This window comes from Vombatus ursinus, unplaced genomic scaffold (genome assembly GCF_900497805.2).
Source record: "Vombatus ursinus unplaced genomic scaffold, bare-nosed wombat genome assembly UNPS02014830.1, whole genome shotgun sequence".
Lineage (NCBI taxonomy): Eukaryota > Metazoa > Chordata > Mammalia > Diprotodontia > Vombatidae > Vombatus > Vombatus ursinus.
Genome location: NW_020954608.1, coordinates 23,893,521 through 23,915,154, shown reverse-complemented (window position 1 = coordinate 23,915,154; position 21,634 = coordinate 23,893,521). Strand labels below are relative to the sequence as shown.

The following is a 21,634-nucleotide window of genomic DNA, read 5'->3' as shown; positions in this document are numbered from 1 at the left end:
ACAAAGCCTACCAATATACAGAGGCAATAATTGCCTTGATATGGGAAGTGTCAGTAGAGATAGCAACATATAACAGCTGCAAGATCATTTTGAGATGTTTTCTTAGAAACTCAGCAGAAGTTCAATAGTTGTTATAGCTCAAGAATGTTCTTTGAGAATAACTTAGCTTTGAAGCTCAGAGTACACATGAACTCAGTTAGTGACATTGTCATATGAAGAGATTTCCTTTCTATTGCTTAGTTGGGGCTCTCATATTTATGCATGCTAAATCTGTTATTTGTTGGAAAAAATTATCCTTGTACAAGGTCAAATATTACTATGTACTGTATTTTGTATAATATGTTTATCAAATATATTGTATCCTATAGGGTAGGCTCCCCACAATGACATCAATAGTTTACACAGAAGTTGAGCTAAGAGTAACCTTAGGCAGTTGACCTCCATCAACCTCCCAACAGTGTAAACAACTTATATCTCGCAATAGCTTTTTTTTTTTCAATCACAAAAGGGCCTTACTTGGATAAGAGAATTTTGTACATAGGGCACGTTGATGACTAGAATGTTATTTGAGTAAACCCCTGAAGATGAGAAGAAAAACACCAGAAAAGGAAATGTTAGGGACAAGTTTGATGGAAGAAAGGAAAATAAATGTGCCCAAATGTGTAAAAGTTATTTTCTTTAAAGTGAGATGTGGGTAGTCTTCCCTTCTGGTTTTCTTCTTCTTCCCTTCCAAATCATCTCCCCTTTACTGACTTCATTTGTATTTTAAGAATTTTTTTTTCTTTAAATCAACATAATACATACTTGGGTAGCTAGGTGGCACAGTAGATAGGAAGTTAGGAAGACTCCTCTTCCTGGTTCAAATCTGGCCCCAAACACCTACTAGCTGTGTGATCCTATACAAGTCACCTAATCCCCTTTGCCTCATTTTCCCTCATCTGTAAAATGAGCTTCAGAAGCAAATGGTAAACCCCTCCAGGATCTCTATCAAGAAAACCCCAAATAGGGTCACAAAGAGCTGGACACAACTGAAAAACAACTGAACAACAAGTATACATACTTAGGAATCACTTTATTTAAATCTATAATGTACCCCCCCCAGAATACAAATCAATCAGTACATGTTGAGCCATGAAACAAAGATCTCAAATGATCTCATAGTAGTGTTGAGAAGTGTTGGACTGATGAATCAGTATGCCAAGAAAATGTGAATAAATTTCATGCTCTTGGTTTTATGCTCATTTGAAAACTATACCTTCACAACTTCTTCTGAAGAACTCAAGATGAATTTCACCCAGGAGGCAATGGAGAGGTGTCTAGTAGGTGTGAGTAGCCTGAAATATATAACAGATGAGAAATAGTAGGAAAATACATTGTTAAGAAATTGTATGATAGGAAGAGAAAATGGTCTGGTCATGTGACAAGAATGAGATGAAAATTAGAAGAACAGTATGTTCCATTAGTATTGCTCCAATGCCAGCATAAAGATGATTTATTTTTGATAGTTCTTTTTGAAAAAGACCCCCATTGAATTGGATGGACCTGTTGTGGCCAACTTTTGGGAAAAATTGAAGAACAGTTATACGGGAGGGGCAGGTATGGATAGTTTACAGTCTCCATTGCTGGAGGAAACTTCCAAATCATGTGGTCACAGCTTTGTTTGAGTATAATCTTGCAATTTGGCAAGATGCTTATATGTGCCATTATACTCATGAATCATCAGATCACATATAAATAAGTTCAAACCCAGTTGTTCCAAGTGTTACATGGAATGATTTAGGTAGATATGATTTCTCTATGATTCCAAAAGAAAAGGAACAATAAGACCACTGAGAAAGAAGAGATCCTGAAACTCCCAAAGTATTTTAGGCCCTATAAAAAGAAGGCAAAATTGAATAAATAAATGAACAAATAAATAAATATATCTTTATGTTCTGTAAAGGTAACTTAGGTAGATCACATAGTTTTAAGAAGCAAAAGACTATTTGTCTTTTGTTCAAGTTAAGCAATTTCAAATTAGTGTAGGAAAATTTTAGATTAGAGGACAGTGATTGTGAATGAGTTAGAATTTGAGTGTTTTATTGAATAACATTTTCACTTTACTATTTTTCTTTATTCTTCTTATTTAAAAATTCCATACAATTATAACTGCATTATTATTGTTATTATTATTATTATTATTATTATTATTATTATTGTTCATTTCCATAAAAGTGGATAGGGACTGGACCTATGATTTTGTTGGTTTAGGGAACTCATTGGTGAGAAAACTCCCTGGTCAGTACCTTCTTTTCCACTCTTTGTAGGGAGTTTCCTGTTGCATTGAGGGGTTAAGTGACTTGTCTGGGATCACACAGCTAGTATATCTTAGAGGATCCCGTGTCTTCCTAGCTCCAAGGCTGCCTCTTTATCAATAATATACCCACCAAATTGACCCCTCTGATGCTTATGATGAAGTATTATGATCATCAATAACAATAGCCCTTTGTACTCTGTATAAGGCAGGTAGGTGATAAGGGCTGGGTTATTCAGAGAAGTGTGAGGGCCCTGTTAAAGGGATTGTATAAAAAGGGGACCTGTACAGATTGCTCACACATTAAATGTAGTCAGACAAAAATTGAGTAGTACAAGGAAGCCTAGGGTACAGGAAGTTGCAGGTGGGTAATAATTGTCTCTCTCATTAAATTCTAAGCTCTGCCTTTTACTTTATTTTTTGTATGCCCAATGCTTAGCAAAGTGTTTGGCACTTTGTAGTTACTTAAGCAATGTTTAATGATTGATAAAAATGTGAGTTCAGTGGAAGGGTAATCACTAAGGATAAGGAAATTGAGAAGTTAATTGAATTATCCAGTGTAGATGGCATTGTGTATAGAGTGCTGAACTTAGAGACAGGAACACTTGGATTTAAATCCTGCCTCAGATACTTACTAGCTAGATGACCATAGGCAAGTCACTTATCTTTTCTGAGCCTTGGTTTCCTCATTTTTAATATAGGGATAATAAAAACACCTAGCTGATAGGCTTTTAGGGAAAATCAAATGAGATTGTATGCTATATAGATAACTATAATTATGTAAAAATCATTATATTTAAAGATAATTATATGGCAAAGTGGATAAATGACTGGACCAGGAGTCAGGAAAACTTGAGTTCAAATTTGGGCTAAGATATTTGCTAGTTGTTGGCCCTAGGTAAGTCACTCAAACTCAGTTTGCCTCATTTCCCTCATCTGTAAGTTGAGGAGAATAATAGTACCTGCCTCCTCAGATTTGTTTTGAGGCTCAAATGAGGTAATAATTTGTAAAGTCCTTTACAAATTTAAAAAAAAAATCTATACCAATGATAGCTATTATTATTAAGTATTGACCAGATCTGGAGTCAAGGGACCTGGCCAAGAATCCCAGAAATGGGTTGAAAGAACTTGAAGCAGGGGTGGAACCAAGATAATGGAGTAGAGGAAGCACTCAGCCTAACTCTCTCAACATTCTCCATCAAACAACTTTAAAATAATTCTTCAAATTGAAATCTGGAGTATCAGAATCAACAGAAGGTGAGGATGAGGAATTTTTCCAGCCCAAGACAACATAGAAGATCTGTGACATGGGAGTGGAGGCTGACCTAGAACCCACATGAAACAAAGACACTATTGAGATTAGGTAGTGGCAACAAAAGCAGTCACAGCTTTATGAACTCTCAAGTCAGAAAAGATAAGGGAATATGACAACTGGTCAGAAAAAAATTAGAGAGGACCACAATGCTCGTGCTGGATGTAAAGCGAGAAGCTGTGTGGTAACTCCATTGCCTATCCTCACTTCTGAGTCACAGTTAAAGGGTGGAGAGGAACACTTTTGGTCAAGAGGGAGCAGTCTGACTTCAATCTCAAAGGATTAGGGGCCCTTCTTGGGTAAGCACAAGTACTTAGGAGAGGAGTGATCATAACTCTCTCCAGATCACATGATCTCGGAAGTACTACAAACAATCTTAAAGAATCACTTCTGAAAGCAGTAGTGCAAAAAAAAAAAAAAAAGCCTGAAGCTTGGGACAATGTCCCTCCCCCTTCTCCCATCTTAAATAGAGTTCAATTTTAACATAAATTCAAAGTCAAGGAATAGGCTGGAAAAATAAGCAAACAACAAAAAAAGAATATGACCATAGAAGACTACTATGGTGACATGGAAGATCAAGACATAAACTCAGAAGAGACAGTGAAATCAAAACAGTTACATTCAAAGCCTCAAAGGAAAAATAAATAAATCTGACACACATCCAACAAAAATTCCTAGATGAGCTGAAAATTATTTTCAACATCATAGTACCAGAGGAAAAATTAGGTAAAGAAATGAGAGCAAGGGAAGAAGATTATGAAAAGAAACATAATACCTTGGTAAAAGAGGCATAAAAATGCTTTAGAAAATAATACCTTAAGAAATAGATTTGGCCAAAAGGAAAGAGATACAAAAGTTCATGAATAAAATAATCCCTTAAATATTAGAATTGGACAAATGGAAGTAAATGACTACACAAAACATCAAGAAACCACTAAACAAAGTCAAAAGAACGGGGAAAAATAGAAGAAAATGTAAAATATCCAATGGGAAAAAAAAAAAACAACTAACCTGGAAGATAGATTGAGGAGAGATAATTTAAGAATTATTTCACTACTTAAAAACCATCATCAAAGAAAGAGCCGAGACATCACATTTCATGCAATTATGAAGGAAAACTGCCCCAATATTCTAGACCCAGAGGGTAAAATAGAAATTAAAAGAATCTGCCAAAATAAAAACTCCTAGGAATATTGGAGCCAAATTCTAGAACTTTCAGGTCAAATATAAAATATCACAAGCAGTCAGAAATAAAGCATTCAAATATCATAGAGCCACAGTCAAGATCACACAAGACTTAGGAGGTTCCATGTTACAGAAGTGGAAAACGAAGGCAAAAGAGCTAGGATTGCAACCAGGAATAACCTACCTAGCAAAACTAAGTGTAATCCTTCAGGGGAAAAAATTGATATTCAGTGAAATAGAGGACTTTCAAGCATTCTTGATGAAAAGACCAGAGCTGAATAGAAAATTTGACATTCAAACACAAGATTTAAGAGAAATATAAAAAGGTAAACATGAAAGAGAAATCATAAGGGATTCAATAATGTTAAAGTGTTTCCATTCCTATTTAGGAAGATGATACATGTAAAATGGGAAGATTAATATGAACTTATACAAAGTGAAGTGTACAGAACCACGAGAACATTGTACATGGTAATGGCAGTATTGTAAGAATGATCAATGGTGAAAGACTTAGCTACTCTGATCAATCCAAGGATCCAAGACAATTCCAAATGACCCAGGATGAAAAATGCTATCCACTTGTAGAGAGAGAACTGATGAGCTCCAACTGTTGATTGAAGCATATTGTGTTTTTTTTTTTACTTTTTTTTTTAGTTTGTGTTTTCTTTTGCAACATGGCTAATATGAAAATATGTTTTGCATGACTTCACATATATAATTAATATACTGCTTGCCTTCTCAGCAGGTGGGGAGGTATGATAGGAGGGAGGGGAGAAAATTGGAATTCAGGATTTTAAAAAATGAATGTCAATTTTTACATGCAATTGGGAAATATTTAACAACATAACTAAAAAATAATGTTTTAAAAATAATCTCAGAAATGAAAAAAATTAGGCAAATAGATTTTTTTAACATTCAAATAAAGTTATTCATCATTAATTAGCTAGAGTCAACAGGATATTGTTGTTTTCTTTTGTTTTTAAATGGAATTTCTAGAGTCAGGAAATAACTTGGTGTCATAGATTACCTAAGAAATATAATTTCCCAGATTTAATCCTATGTGAGTTCCTTCTCCTATTCAATTCTGGATCTAGCTCATGGACCATCTGAAGAAACCACTTGAAAGTATATATATATTTACTAATTTGTGTATTTGTATTTGTGGCTGACAGTACCATCTGCCTTACCAATTCTGTGCTCAGTTTCATAGTTTTGAACATGTTGAGCTCAATATATATGTATTGGACTTCCAATTTGACATATTTAAAAGGAAGCTGGAGATGCAAACAGATTAGGATTGATTCTAGCTAATGACTCCAAATCATGGGCCCCTGATTTCTAAAGAGTCACAATTATGACCCAAAGAGGAGTGGAAAGATAGATGTATGTAGAATCTAGGTTAATGAATTGTTCACAAAAGCAAATAATAACTCAAGAATTATATAGTGGGCAGCTAATGGATAGAGCACTGGGTCTGGTGTCAATAAGACTCCTCTTCCTGAGTTCAAATCTGGCCTTAGACACTCACTAGGCATGTGACCCTGAACAAGTTCCTTAACCCTGTTTGCCTCAGTTTCCTAATCTGTAAAATGAAATGGAGAAGAAAATGACAAACCACTTCAGTATCTTTGCCAAGAAAACCCCAAATGGGGTTAAGAAGAGTCAGACACAACCAAAAGAGAAAACAACAAACATGTAGTTGGAAAAGGAGGTGGGCCATTTATGTAGTCAGAACAAGAAGCAATAGATTTACTTTTTTGCACTAGTCTCCATAAAGTGTTAAAACACCTAAAGTTAAACCTTCCCCACAATTAACAGTTTCTCTGTTTAGGATGCGAGGTAGTGTATTACCAACAGAATGTGAAAGCATGAATGAATTGGGAATCTGGTCCAGCAGAAGGAGCACCCCCACACAAATATCAATTATTATTATAACTTGTTTCTAAATACCTTGCATTTAGAAATAGTTGTGGATTGTCTCCATTTGCTGTAAATTGCTTAAGCCTATTCATTTTAAAGGAGATATGAGTGGGAACAAAATTATTTTTATAGAAAAACTAGGTTCAAAAGCTTTATTTGATTAGACTTTGTAAGTTATGTGTAGTCTGGACAAATGAGCCAAAAGTTCCAATAATTCTAATAGAAAATGTGGAAGGAAAAACAAATAGAGATGAAATTGTAGATTTGAAGTGTACTTTTGTTTTTAAGATGACATTGATTATTAATAATAATCTAAAAATATAGTTTGGAATCATAAAAAACATAAATTACCTAGGCGGTTAAGAGGTATAGTGGGTAGAGCACTGAACCTGGATTCAAGAAGACCTGAGTTCAAATTTGACCTCAGATACTTGCTTGCTGTGCAACCCTGGCTGCATTACTTAACATTTATTTGCCTTAGTTTCTTCATATGTAAAATGAGGTTAATAATTGTACCTACCTCCTAGGGTTGTTGTAAGGATTGCATGAAATAATAATTTTAAAGAACTTAGTCCAGTTTCTGGAACATACTATACTCCATGGAAATGTTAGCTATTATGATTATTATGTTAGATAGTCTGATTATAAATGGAAAACGACAAAGGAACTTTAGAGATAATTTACTCCATTGTCTTAATTTTATGCATGATGAAACTGAGAACTATAAGAGTGGAATTAACTTTTCCAAGGTCACCAATCAAATTAATGTGAAAGCTGGAATTAGAGTCCATGTCTTTACTCCTGGGGAGCTAATAGAAATCAAAAACCCCAAAATTTGTTGTCAGTGCCATCAATAATGTTTATTTAAGTTGTACATACACAGCTGTTGAATGTCTGTTGACTTTGCTTCACAAAATACTCTCTTATGGTAGAAAGAGGGAAAGGAGTCAGGAGACCTGAGGGCCTTTCTCGGCACCCCATTTTTGTTCTTGAGCAATTTGTTTAACTTCCATGAACCCAACTTTCTTCATCCTTGATATTAGGATATAAGTTTATATGAATTCTATGTGGGTGCCAATTTTTATTTGTTTGACTTTGTCAGATAGTTTGTTTTATATCAATTAAAACCCCATTTCCAGACTTCTTGGTAGGCATTGTTGTATTCAGACATAATAAATGATTGAATTAATTTAATTAAAGGTTGATATAAAATGTAAGCCACCATGGTAGTTGCTCCACAATGTTTTGGAATCTTAATTCAGAATTCCTCTGCCATAGATGACAGAGCATGCATTTGAAATGCAAGATTGAAACAAAGCTTCCTTTTGTTAGCTTGTCCATTCCTGCTTTGGTTAATGAATTTTTGAATCCATGAACCTTTACTTCTAGTTGTGGGAAAGCTTAAAGGTCAAGAATCATTAAATTGCACTAACTAGATGGATCATACCCTTCAATGGTTCAGTAATAAGATGAGAAAAAATACCAATTTATTAATTAATTCTGGGCATGCAAATGATTATCTTAAGTCAAATAATAGAGCAACTATTCCCTTGCAAGAGAAATTCCTGTAATATTGGTAAGATTTTGGGGTGGTAGCCAGAACATGAAATTCAGGCTATAGGCATTTTTCACTCAGGTTTAATTTATTCTAATGTAAAAAAACTGACAACAGTAGGCATACTGAGGTACTTTAAATATATCTCTTTACCAAAATAACCTACTAATTTCAGTGTCAAAATGCAGAGAATTTCACTCATCTTGGAAGGTAAATTATACCTGTTAAATTGCTGGTTTCAGTGTCATTCACAGACTGAAGATAGAGTCATTCACTTCATTCACTGAAGACAGAGTCACCATACTATAACAGTCATAAAATATTATACTAAAAATAGATCTGGGCCCTAGGCCTGGCTCTTTAACAAACTAGAATCATGATAAGTCTTTTTCTGTATTGTTAATCTGTTTCCTCATATATAAAATTATAAGATTGAACTGGATGATTTTAAGGTCTCTTCCAATGCTAAAAATTCAAAGAACCTCTGTATAAATGATATCTCTTTTGGTTCTAATATTCAGTGTGTGTGTGTAAACACACACTCAGACACACACATATATGTTTCTCTCATTAGCTTTTTTTGAGTTATTGATGGTTTTAATCTCTGTTCTTGAATCCCTACCCAGCACAATGCCAAACCCATAATGAGCATTTCGCAAATATTTATTGATTGTTTGATTAAAATAACTGATGAGATATGAGAGATCAGAGAAAAAAAGTTAATGATGACTGTGAAGGGACTTCCAGGAGCCAAGATGTTGGAGTAAGCAATAAATCACTGTAACTCCCTCATATTCACCTCTAAACTACCATAAAATAGTGTCCCCAAACAAATCCTGGAACAGTATAATCAGCAAAAAGATGGGGTGAAACAATCTTTGAACTCAAGAAACTTGGAAGATGGGAAGAAAAGGTCTTTTTTGGAGCACAGACCAGGATAGGAGTTGTCTCAGCAAGCCAGCACAAACACGACCTCTGCAAATCAGTGGGAGATCCTGAGCCCCGCTGTGGTGCAGCAGGCAAATAACCAACACCAGTACACACTGTATATCTTAGCAGAGCAAGGGGAATAGGCAGATTCCAGCTCTGAGAACTGCCATGTACCTCAGTGTGACCCCAAGCAAACAGGCAACCTCCATTGGCCAGACCACCACGTGCTTCAGTGTATCTCTGGGGAAGCTCAGAAACATCCCACCAGCCTCAAAAAACACCAGACACCATCATTAGGACCCTGATGCAGCACCAAGTAAACTACCAGACCCCTATGGCAGCCACCTGCTACTTCAATACCCTCAGCACAGCACCAGACATGAGTGCTCATGGGCCTCAGGTCAGCATCAGTGCAGCACCAGGTAAACAGCCAAGGCCTGCAGCCATCTGCACAAGAAACCTGAGACAGTGCCTCCCCCCTCACAGGAGCACAGCTGAAATATAAAAGAAAGGGAAAAGGTGAATAAAGATGAGTAAAAACAAAGAAACAAACAAACAAAAAACAACAAAAGAACCTGGCCATAGAAAGTAATTATAGTGACAGGGAATATCTAGAAACAAACTCAGAAGAAGATAACAATGTCAAAACACCTACAGGCAAAACCCCAAAAGAAAATAGGAAGTGATCTCAAGCCCAGAAAGAACTCATGGAAGAGCTCAAAAAAGAGCTTAAAAATCCTATAAGATAGGTAGAAGAAAAACTGGGAAGGAAATGAGAGTGATAGAAGAGAGTTATGAGAAAAAAAAGTTAACAGCATGGAAAAGGGAAACAACTGCTTAAAAAGTGAAATTGGCCAAATAGAAAATAAAGTATAAAAGCTAACTGAGGAATACAACTCTTTAAAAGTTAGAATTGGAGGGACAGCTAGGTGACACAGTGGATAGAGCACCAGCCCTGAAGTCAGGAGGACCTGAGTTCGAATCTGGCCTCGTACCAAACACTTGACACTTACTACACTTGACACTTACTAGCTGTGTGACCTTGGGCAAGTCACTTAACCCCAATTGCCTAAAAAAAAATTAGAATTGGGCAAGTGGAAGTTAATGACTCTATGAGAGATCAAGAATCAGTCAAACACATTCAAAAGAATGAAAAAAAAGTGGAAGGAAATATAAAATACCTCATTGGAAAAAAAAAAAAACTGTCTGGGAAAATAGATCCAGGGCAGACAATGTCAGAATCATTGGAATAACTGAAAGCAATAATCAAAGGGAGGACCTGCACAGCATCTTTCAAGAAATTATCAAGGAAAACTACTCTGATATCCTAGAACCAGAGGGTAAAATAGATATTGAAAAAATCCACTGATCACCTCAAAAAAGAGATCCCAAAATAAAAACTCCAAAGAACATTATAATCAAGTTTCAGAACTACCAGGTCAAGGATGAAATACTGCAGGTTGCAATCAGGATTACACAGGACTTAGCAACTGCAACATTAAAAGACTGGAGGTCATGGAACATGATATTCTGGAAAGCAAAGGAGCTAGGACTAAAACCAAGAATCACATATGTGAGAAAATTAAGCATAATACATCAAAGGAAAAAATGGTCGTTCAATAAAATAGAAAGATTCCAAGCTTTCATAAGGAGAAGACCAGAATTAAACTAAAAATTTGATCCCCAATATCAAGACCCAAGAGAATCATAGACAAGTAAAAAAGGAAAAGAAAACATAAGGGATTCAATAGAACTAAACTGTTTATACCCCTTCATGGGATGATGATACTTGTAATTCTTCAAAATTGTATCACTAATAGTAGAGCTAGAAGAAAATATACATAGACAGAGGGCATGGATATAAGGTGAATTTGAGGGAATGACCTAAAAATAATTAAGGGATAATAAAGAGGAGTACACTGAGTGCAGAAGGAAAGGAGAGGTAGAATGGAGCAATTTATTTCACAGGAAGAGGCACAGAAGACCTATTATAGTGGGGGGAAAGATGGGAAGTTGTGTGATGGGCATCACTTGAACCTTACTTTCATCAGTATTGGCTCAAAGAGGGAATAATGTAGACAATCAATTGAATATAGAAATCTATCTTAACTGACAGGGAAGTAAGAGGGGAGGGGATTAAATAAAGAGGGGTGTATGATAGAAGGTAGGGCAGATAAGGGTAGGTGGTCAACAGAAGCAAAACACTTGTGAGGAGGGAGAGGGTGCAGGGAGAGAGAGGACAAGTGGAGGAAAAAATGGGATGTAGGGAAATAAACAGATAGTAATCATAACTGTAAATGTGAATGGGAAGAACTGTCCCATAAAACAGAAGCAAATAGCAAAGTAGATCAAAAACAAGAATCCTACAATATTTTTGTTTACAAAAAACACACTTGAAGCAGAGAGACACACAGAGGGTAAAGGTAAGGGGCTGATGCAGAATACATTGTGCTTCCATTGAAGTAAAAAAACAAAACAAAACAAAACAGGGGTAACAATCCTGATCTCAGACAGAGTAAAAGCAAAAATAGACCTAATTAAAAGAGATAAGTAAGGAAACTCCCATCAAGCTAAAAAGTACCACAGACAATGAAGCAATATTGCTAAATATATCTATACCAGGTACTTGAAATAATTAACCTTCATTAGCAAAGTTATAGGATATAATAAAAACCAGCATAAATCATCAGTATTTCTTTTATGACCAACAAAACCCAGCAACAAGAGATGGAAAGAGAAATTCCATTTAAAATAACTGTAAACAATATAAAATACTTGGGAGTCTACCTGCCAAGACAAACCCAAGAACTATATGAACATAATTACAAAACACTTTTCAAGCAAATAAAGTCAGATCTAAATAATTTTAAAAAAATCAATTGCTCATAGGCTGAGCCATTAAAATAAAAATTACAATTCTTCCTAAACTAATTTACTTATTCAGTGCCAACTACCAACTGCCAAACTACCAACATATTATTTAATAGAGCTTGGAAAAAAAAACACAACAAAATTCATCTGAAGAACAGAAGGTCAAGAATATCAAGAGAACTAATGAAAAAAGATAAAAAGGAAGATGACCTAGCAATACCAAATCTCAAACTATAATATACAGCAGTGATCTTTAAAACTATCTGTTACTGGCTAAGAATAGAGTGGTGGATCAGTGGAATAGATTAGGTACACAAGACACAGTAGTCAATTACCATAGCAACCTAGTGTTTGATAAACCCAAAACCACAGCCTTCGGGATAAGAACTCACTATTTGACAAAAGCTGCTGGGATAACTGAAAAGCAGGAGGGCACAAAGTAGGTGTAGATTTCAACTAAAGGGCTATAAAACTGGAAAGATGTGTATGAACTGATGCAAAATGAAATGAGCGGAATCAGGAAAACATTGTACACAATATTAGCAACATTGTGTGATGATCAACCATGAATAACTCAGCTCTTCTCAGCAATACAATGATCCAAAACAAATACAAAGGGCTCACCAAGGAAAATGCTATCCACATCCAGACGAAGAACTAATGGACTCTGAATACAGATCGAAGCATTTTTTTCACTTATTTTATTCTTTTTCATGCCCCCCCTTTTGATGTTTCTTCTTTCACAATTGTGACTAATATGGAAATTTGTTTTACATGATAGCATATGTATAACCTATATCAAATTACCTACCATTTTCAGAAATGATGAGGGGAGGGAGAAAAAATTGAAATTCAAATTCTGGTAAAAACAAATGCTAAAAATTGTCTTTATATGTAATTGGGAAAAAAATAAAATACTATTAAAAAAACAAAGATGACTCTTAAGTTGTAAACCTGGATGACTGGAATATTAGTGTTTCCTTCTACAGAAATAAAGAATTTAGGAAGGAGAGAAGGTCTGAGGGAAAAGATAATGAGTTCTTTTGGACACAGTGAATTTGAGATGCCTTTTGGATATATCTTGGAAATGTCTAGTAGGCAATCTGGGATGCAGGAATGGAGTTCAGGTGAGAGACTGGGCTGGATAACTAGATCTTGAGTTGTATGCATAGAAATAATAACTAAACAAATGGAAACTAATGATGTTGAAAATAGAGAGCACAGACAAAGAAGAGAGGACCCAGAACAGAACCCTAGAATAAATGCACACACAGATGATGTTCCAGTAAAGAAGACTAATGAGGGCAAGGAAAGGTAGAAAGAGAACCAGGAGAGAGCAATGACACTCATAAATGAATCAATGAATGAAAATGATTGTTTTTAGCACTCATTATGTGTTGAGCACAGGGGTATACAAACAGAAGAACCAAGATATCCTCTGCTTTTAAGTTTACAGTCTAATTAGAGAAGACAATACAAAAAGAAATCTTGAAAGGAGTTAAGAAAACACTTGTCAAACCACCATTAACATTCTTTTACTTTATCAACATACTTACTATAAAAAATATTCCATTATGGCATTATTATGGTCTTGTTCTAATTATAACCACTGTTTTAAAAAGGTCACTAAGGGGAAGAAAGCAAAGCTTTTGAGACTGTAACAATAGAAGAAGCCTTATAACATTTAATCATGTATGTTACTTATTCTTTGTTATATATAATTTCTCCCATTGAAATTTTGCCAGTAGAAATATCTATCATTTAAAATCATGGGTGTGGACTGAAGTGTCAAAATGTGAAACTACTATGATCCCATTTAACATCCTTCACTGGCAAGAAAACAGATTTGATAATACAATAGAGTTTATGTTTTTTAAAATATATTTTCTTATGCCATATCTGATGTTTTATTATTGCCATGGATAATGTTCTCTCTGGTTCCTAATTAACCAAACAATTAGCAAGGTTCTGTTTGCAAACTACAGAAAGCTGAAAAAGAGAAGCAAGAGGGAGTATAATTTTTTTTTTTTTGGTGAGGCAATTGGGGTTAAGTGACTTGCCCAAGGTCACACAGCTAGTACATGTCAAGTGTTTGGTCTGAGGTCAGACTTGAACTCAGGTCCGCCTGACTTCAGGGCTGGTGCTCTATCCACTGCGCCACCTAGCTGCCCCTAAGAGTATAATTTTTCTGATCTGGAAATACAGTCATAAGAACATTGGACAGAAATCTACTTTTTGCCCTGAAAATTATCAGGGTTGGTTAAATTTTACATTGTCATTATTATTGTTGCTAGGTGACAAATGATAAATCATAAAATTATACATATTTAAACAGTTTAGCTAGTGACTTGGAAAAGAATCAGGGTGCTCAGAAGAATCGAATCTCCAGTCAGATGGACCACATCCAGGTGGGGCTAAAACAACTTTCTCAGTATTAGATCTACAACTCACAAATATGTCCATATCTTCCCTGTTCGTATCTCATCCTGGGTTATTGCTTAGGAAAGCAGAGACCTGGGGCCAAGCCCATCTAGTGATCTAGTTATAATCCAAACATTAAGAGAACAAAGGAAATGAAAGGTGGGGGGGGTAAGGAAAGGGCAACTGAGTCGGGGAGGGGGGCGGCTGTCAGTTATTCATACGCCAGCATTTAGCACAGTGCCTTGAACCATATCTTAACATGACCTAGTATGATAATATTGCTTTTGCTCTGAACTCCTATCTGAGGTTTAGGTACTTTTGACAAGAGGGTTTCCGGGGAAGGCTGTGAAGTGTGCTATTGTAGCAGTTTCTGAGTACTCAGAGGATTACATCAAAGTATTGTTCATGTCGAAGGAGGAAGAAGACATTCTAAGAAGTGGAAGATGAGTCTAGAGAGGGAGATAGGCTTCAAAAGCGATTTACTTTGTAAAGTTGCCTGAGATCATTCACGCTACTTCTTCACCCTGGCAATTAGATGAGAAGAGCAGATCATCCTCATAGCAGTATTAAGGGTCTTCCTACTTGTGTATGTGTGGGAGGAAGAGACTCAAAGAGAGAGACAGAGAAGAGGGAGGAAAGGAAGAGAGACAGACGGACAGACAGAGACACAGAGAGAGAAGAAGGAGGAGGAGGAGGAGAATTGTGATGGTAGTTATAGTGGTAATGGTGATAATGAGGTCTCTTCTGTGGGTTTTTGAGTTTAATATTAAGAGCCTTGCAATAATGGGCCCAGGAGCCTCGGTTTCAAGCTGAAGCTTCTGAACCTAAGTAGGACATAACTCACTTGTGGGTCAAAGAATCTAGCTTCCTAGGGTCAGGTTAGAAATCTATTTCTTGGACTAGAAATCAGGCTTCCAGATCAGCCACTAGAGTTCATTTGAGAAGTTCTCCCTTCCATGACACAGTGAGTTGGAGTCATAATGGAGAGGTCAGGAGCCTGTGGAAGGTTTTGGAAAGATGGACCCCGTAGTTAGCTATGCATGGCAAAGTAAAGGTTTCTATAGAGCTATTCAAATAGACATTTAAAACCATTCCTCTGAGTTTTGAGCCTGTTTGAGATCTCTTTTCTCAGTGTGGACATGGAATTAGAAGACAGGGTTAAATCTCAGTTCTGCCAGTTACTAGATGTGTGACCTTGAGCAAATAATTTAATTAGACTCGGTATTCTCTAAGGCTTCCTTCATGCTCTAAAATTATCTGATTCCATAAAATTATAATTACTGCACTATAAGGCCTTAAAGACATTCTAAGGAATTATTATTTTGTTATTTTTTTGGTTTCCAAAAAGTGGGCCTTGGGAATGCAATTCTTTTTAGACTGCTGGAGATCATTATTTAAACATAGTCTTTTGGTATTGCAGTGGGTAGTGTGCTGTGTCTGGAGTCCGGAAGATCTGAGTGCAAATCTAACCTCAGACACTTGCTATCTGTATGACCCTGAGCAAGTCACTTAATTTCTGCCTACCTCAGTTTCCTCAGCCACAAAATGGGGATAATAATAGCCCTTACATCAACAGGTTGTTGTGAGGATCAAAAGAGATCATATTTGTAAAGTGCTTAGCACAGTGCCTGGCACATAGTAGGTGAATAATTAATGCTTTTTTTTCCCTTCCCTTTAAGAATAAACTTGGGTCTCCACCCATGTTCAGTATCTTCGGCAATAATGTTAGAATTGAACATCCAACCATGCAAGGAGCGGGAATGGAAAGGACTTTGGTCATCTAACAGACACTGAGAAAATTCTCTTGAAAGAATGTTGTCTCCATTTATTAGAATTTTTTTATGACTATTCACTCCTTTCCTGTGAGAAAGGAAGTGAATAGATCATCAGAGTGAATTGTTCTCTGAAGAAAATTGTCACTAGGTGACAGTTGACTAGGAAGTAAATGGGATTTGGTCCAGAGAATTTTTTTATGGAAACTAAAATAAAATGTGATAATACAAAATAGGAAACTCTTATTTATGGATTTTTTGTTTCTTTTACTTTGGTTTTGTCTTAATTACACAGGCCCTTTGTAATATGATGAAATGCAAGAAGCAGCTAGGTATTAGAGAACTATTTTTTTAAAGACGGTTTAGCTTTTTTTTTTTTTTTTTGGACAAAATAGCTCCCATTCTACAACATTTGATTTACAAAGTATTTGTCTCACAATAATCTTTATGCAGATAAGTGATATTAGTATTATTATTCCCATTTTCCAGATTAAGGAAATTGAGGCTCAAAGAGATCAAATGACTTCCATATTGGTCACACACTTCTTGCCATTTAAACCTTGGTCTCCTTACTCCAAACCTGTTGCATTCTCAGCTGCAGCATGCTGTCTCTTTATCTGAAATCCATATGTAAAACACATGAGGATAGGTCATAGGTCATATGGATTTTTTGCAATTATTAAATTGAGTTAAGCATGTCAGCATAACTACTTGGGGCCAGCCATTTACACAATAGTAGTGGTGGTTAGATAGTTAGGTCTAAAAGTTTTTGTTAAAGATCTCTGGTAAATTATATATGGTCCTTGGGCAATATGTTGGATATCAGGTTCCTAGTTAAATGCTCCTGGGTGAGTCATTTCACTTAATTAGGACTTGGTTTCCTTATCTGTAAAAGGAGGCATTGAGCAAAATATCTAAAATCCCTTCTTTTTTGTGTTCAGAAATTTGCATTGTGGTTATCATGGGACATGAGAGGCAGTATGTTGTAGTAGAAACAGTCTTGGACATGCGAGTTAGATCCAGGTTAATATCTCAGCTTTGCCCCTTTCTATACATGTGACCTTGGACAAGTCACTTAATTCCCTCAGTTTGACTAGATAAGCTCTTCTAGCTCTAAATTTATGATCCTTTCATTTTTTATATATTTCTCATATGTCCCTTATATATTTATACTATTCTTTCTTAAGTATTTGCTAGTTGCCTTTACAAATACAAAGATCATTGTGTTTATTAAGAGTAGTGATTCCAGTAACATTCTAATTAGAAGATATGATTCTGAATTCTTGATTTTAGGCAAGAACTGTAAATTCTATCAAGAAAAGAAAGAAGTAATTGACTGTGTGACCTGGAACAAATCATCTCATTTCTGGGGACCTTAGTTTTCTCATCTGTGTCATAGGTTTGGATTCAGCAATCTCTACTAGAGCTAAAATTGTTTGACCTAGGGATTTTCAGTATTGTGTGGAGTCATCTTTGAGGGTCATTTCCTCTCCCCTTCAGCCTACACGAAATGTTAGCTTTACAACAAAATCTTTCATTTTAACTTTTTTATTTAATAAATTAGGAGAGATTAATAATAACACCTTATGTAGATTAATGAGAGGGTGGGGGACGAAATGATACTAGAGATCCTTTCCAACTTTAAAGTTCTATGTATTGTCCATTTCAGAAATACTCAAGTTTTGACCTCAGTTATAGTCTAATTTTAGAAATATTCAGTTGAGATTATAACTTGACATAATAGATAGAGTGTTGGATTTAGAGTCAGAAAGATGTAGGATTAAATTCTTCCTTTGACACTAGCTGTGTTACTCTGGACCAGTCACTTGACCACTCTTTGTTTCCTCAAAACAAAGAGATTGGACTAAGTACTCATAAGGTCTCATCTGCCTTTAAATCTATAAATATATATATATGTATATATATATATGTATATATATATATATATAGAATTTATTGTCGTTCAGTAGTTTTCAGTTGTGATCCCATTTATGTTTTGGTTTTTTTTTTTTTTTAGGCACAGATCCTAGAATGGTTTGCCATTTTGTTCTCCAAGTGAGATTTTTGCTTTAGTTATAGAGGCAATAGTTAAAGAGACCTGACTTGGGAATCAGGACAACTCCGATTAAAATCCCACCCCAGACACTCTTGTTTAGTCATTTCAGTCATGTCTGACTCTTCATGACCCCATTTCAGGTTTTCTTGGCAAAGCTACTAGAGTAGTTTGCCATTTCCTTCTCCAGCTCATTTTAAAGATGAGGAAACTCAGGCAAACGAGGTTACGTGACTTGCCCAGGGTCACATACCTAGTAAGTGTCTGAAATCAGATTAGAGTTTAAGAAGATGAGTCTTTTCAATTCCAGGCCTGGTGCTTTGTCTAGTATGCCAAATAGCTGCCTATCTCAGACATACTGGTTCTGTTACCCTATTCAAATCACTTAAACTATCTCTGGCCTAGGCAAGTATCTAAACTGAAGTAGTTGTCAATCTGGTAGGAACTTCCCTATATCAGTGTAATCATAGGTCAGTGGAATCCCAGGTGTGGTTGAAACAGTCCATATAAGAAGATAAATAGGAGAGCAAATAAAAAATGAGACAGGTGTTGTGGTCCTAACAGATTTTGCAAGGAAAAAAAAATAACTGGCAGTGAAAGATAGGTTGCTAAAGAAAAGAGTAAGAGCAAGGTGATGATGGGGAATGAGGTCACAGAGACAGACTATACTTAAGATAAAGAGGGAATGTTTAAAGTATCTTGGGAAGGAGCTTGTACTATTGAACTTCCCCCCTCTCTCTAGCTCCTACCTCCCAGTGAACTACTCTCAAGGGAAACTCTTTTGCCTTCCACTTAAATCACACATCCCTTTTCCCCTTGTGAAAACACGCTTTTTATACAAAAGGCTGACAAGGTATGGCTCAGTGCCAGAAAAGATCTGGTTGTGGGGAACTCTTCTCTAAGGAGCCTGGCAATTGGCAGTTTATTATCTTCTCATTTGCGCAGGTTACCCAGCTGAATACCCAGTCTCTTTTTTGTGGTTCTAGGTCACCTTCACAGAGTACTCGTTGGTGCTAAACGTTCCCTTAGTAGCTAACAATTTTGTGTTGCCCCTTATTAGAAGATATGCGGGTAAAGAGAGATGACTGTGCTTTGCTTGGCAAAATTGCAAGAAAGATAACCTGCTTAGGAAAGAGGGAACCTGTTCAAATCCCTGTCCCAAAGCTGCCTTCAAAATAACCCGTACTTCAGAGTAGAAGATTTCCATATATACTGTCCAAGGCTTATTGTTTAACTTGGCTACTGACTTGATGAAGCATACCTTTTTTATTTTTTTTTTAATTTGCAACATTAAATCACAAGGTATCATTTAATCATTCTTGAATAACAATGCTTCAGGATAACTGTTATTTTTACAGCTGTTTTTCCCTAATCAAATTTGTTTGGAAACTAAGAACAACAGTACAGGATAAGCAAATATTAAAGCAGGTGTTTTGGGTTTTGTGTGTGCATATGTGTGTAAAGGTACACACACACACACATATATATATATATATACAATATTTCTCTTCTTCCCTGGCCCCTCCTTCCATTGGTATAGGCAAAAAAAATGAATGATTATTGTGTTAGGAAATACAGAGGTGAACAAAAATTGCCACATTTAGGGTGCAACATCAGAGAATGCTATTTCTTTCTTAGAAAGCATCTCTTTACCCCTAATTAAGTATATAATGTGTAGTTTCTTAAATCCATATTTCATTTTATAGACCATGCATTGACATTTGAAATAGAACTTGGCTCATAAGATAGTTTTCTCTAGTCAGACTGAGAGATCCTCGATGGACTTATTCCATATACTTCCAGTTTTCCTATTTCTTACTTATTGGTTGGATAATTACCAAGAAATCGTACTGAAGCTACAGGATTGCCTGGCCAAAGAAGGGTATATGAGAAAAGAGCATTATTTTATTACTGCTCTGGATTTTACTTCTCTCATCCATTCTTTCTCTTCCACTCTTCCCTTCTTACCTCTACCTTAGGGCCATTATGGGAAATTAGTTGGATGTTTGCCCATGTAAAGACAAGTTCTCAACTTTTGTAACTTCTGGGAAATATAACACCAGTGGTGCTATGGGCTGACAAGCTATTACAACGTTGTATTTAGTTTCATAGAAAAATAATTACTACAGAGTATATACTATACAAGCTTTTATCCAGTGCACATAAAATACATTCCATAAATCTCAGCCAGGCCCCTGAGGTTTGTGACATCACAGCCACTGGAGGCTTCAGATAGTATCACATCTTCATCAAGATATGTACTTTCATAGTTTGTCCAAACTGAACTAATCCTTTTTCATTCCATGAAAGCCAGGCATTCCAATATAAATACAGAACCTTCCATGCACATTTAGAAATCTACTTTAATGACTAAACTGGATATTTAAAGAAAATAACATTTTAATCTTTATAAAATAATGAAAATGAAAAGGAGTACTCACAGAAATATTAACAATAATCCACATTGATATAGATTTTAACCTTGGCAGATGACGTCTTTAGCCTGTGAACAGTCAATATGTTACCGGTTTTACAGATTAGGAAACTAAGAATCAAGATAGTAGTGACTTGTCCACAGACATAAGGAATGCAAAGGTCAGAGCTGGGATTGGAACCTTGACTCTAAATTCAATGTGGTGATGGATAATCATATATGATTGTATGGAATTAAGGGATGACTACGTACTGCTTCTTTTAAAAAAAAGCAGAAATGAAGATGCCTACTTTTGAGATGTACATCTACTTGATGTCTTTTACTGTCATCTTCGAGGGAGTGTCACAAACTGAAGTCTTCTCATTGGCTGCCAAAGAGGCATCACATTGAGCTTCAAAAGTAAGGTTCACAAACTACATTTTCTATTGAAAGATAGATACCACAGATGATGCAGAGTTTGGGGAAAGCAGTTTGGGGCCATTAAAAAAAATACTTTTTTCTTGTTGAACTGGCCCACATTTAGTTAGAAGTTATGCCTGTCTCACAGAGAAAAAACAGGAGATGGTGTGTACATCAGAGCAGTTGAGTGAGCATCAGAACAATTGGGTTTTCATCTAAGCTTTGGCAATAACTATTTAGGTTTAGGAAGGGAAGGAGTTGCAGCCCATATCTAGTACTTCTGCTTCTCAGATCCAATATTTGTTCCTCTGTACAATGTTATCTGCTTTACTGACACATTCTTTTAATATTCTGCAAGCTTTGCTGATAGTCAAATGTTTGATATGGAGATTTTTTTAAACTCAGGGTGGAAACACAATAGGCAATTATTTAGGGCTTAATAAGGCTTTTTTTCCCCATCAATCAATAGGATTCCTCCAGTTTTCACTA

The 21,634-nt window shown here is 35.9% G+C and overlaps 1 protein-coding gene across 3 annotated transcripts in view; it reads left to right on the top strand.

The window, feature by feature from the left end:
* Nucleotides 1–21,634, top strand: part of SEMA3D (semaphorin 3D) — a 256,333-nt gene that overhangs the window by 101,364 nt on the left and 133,335 nt on the right. The gene's annotated exons all lie outside the window — the stretch shown is intronic.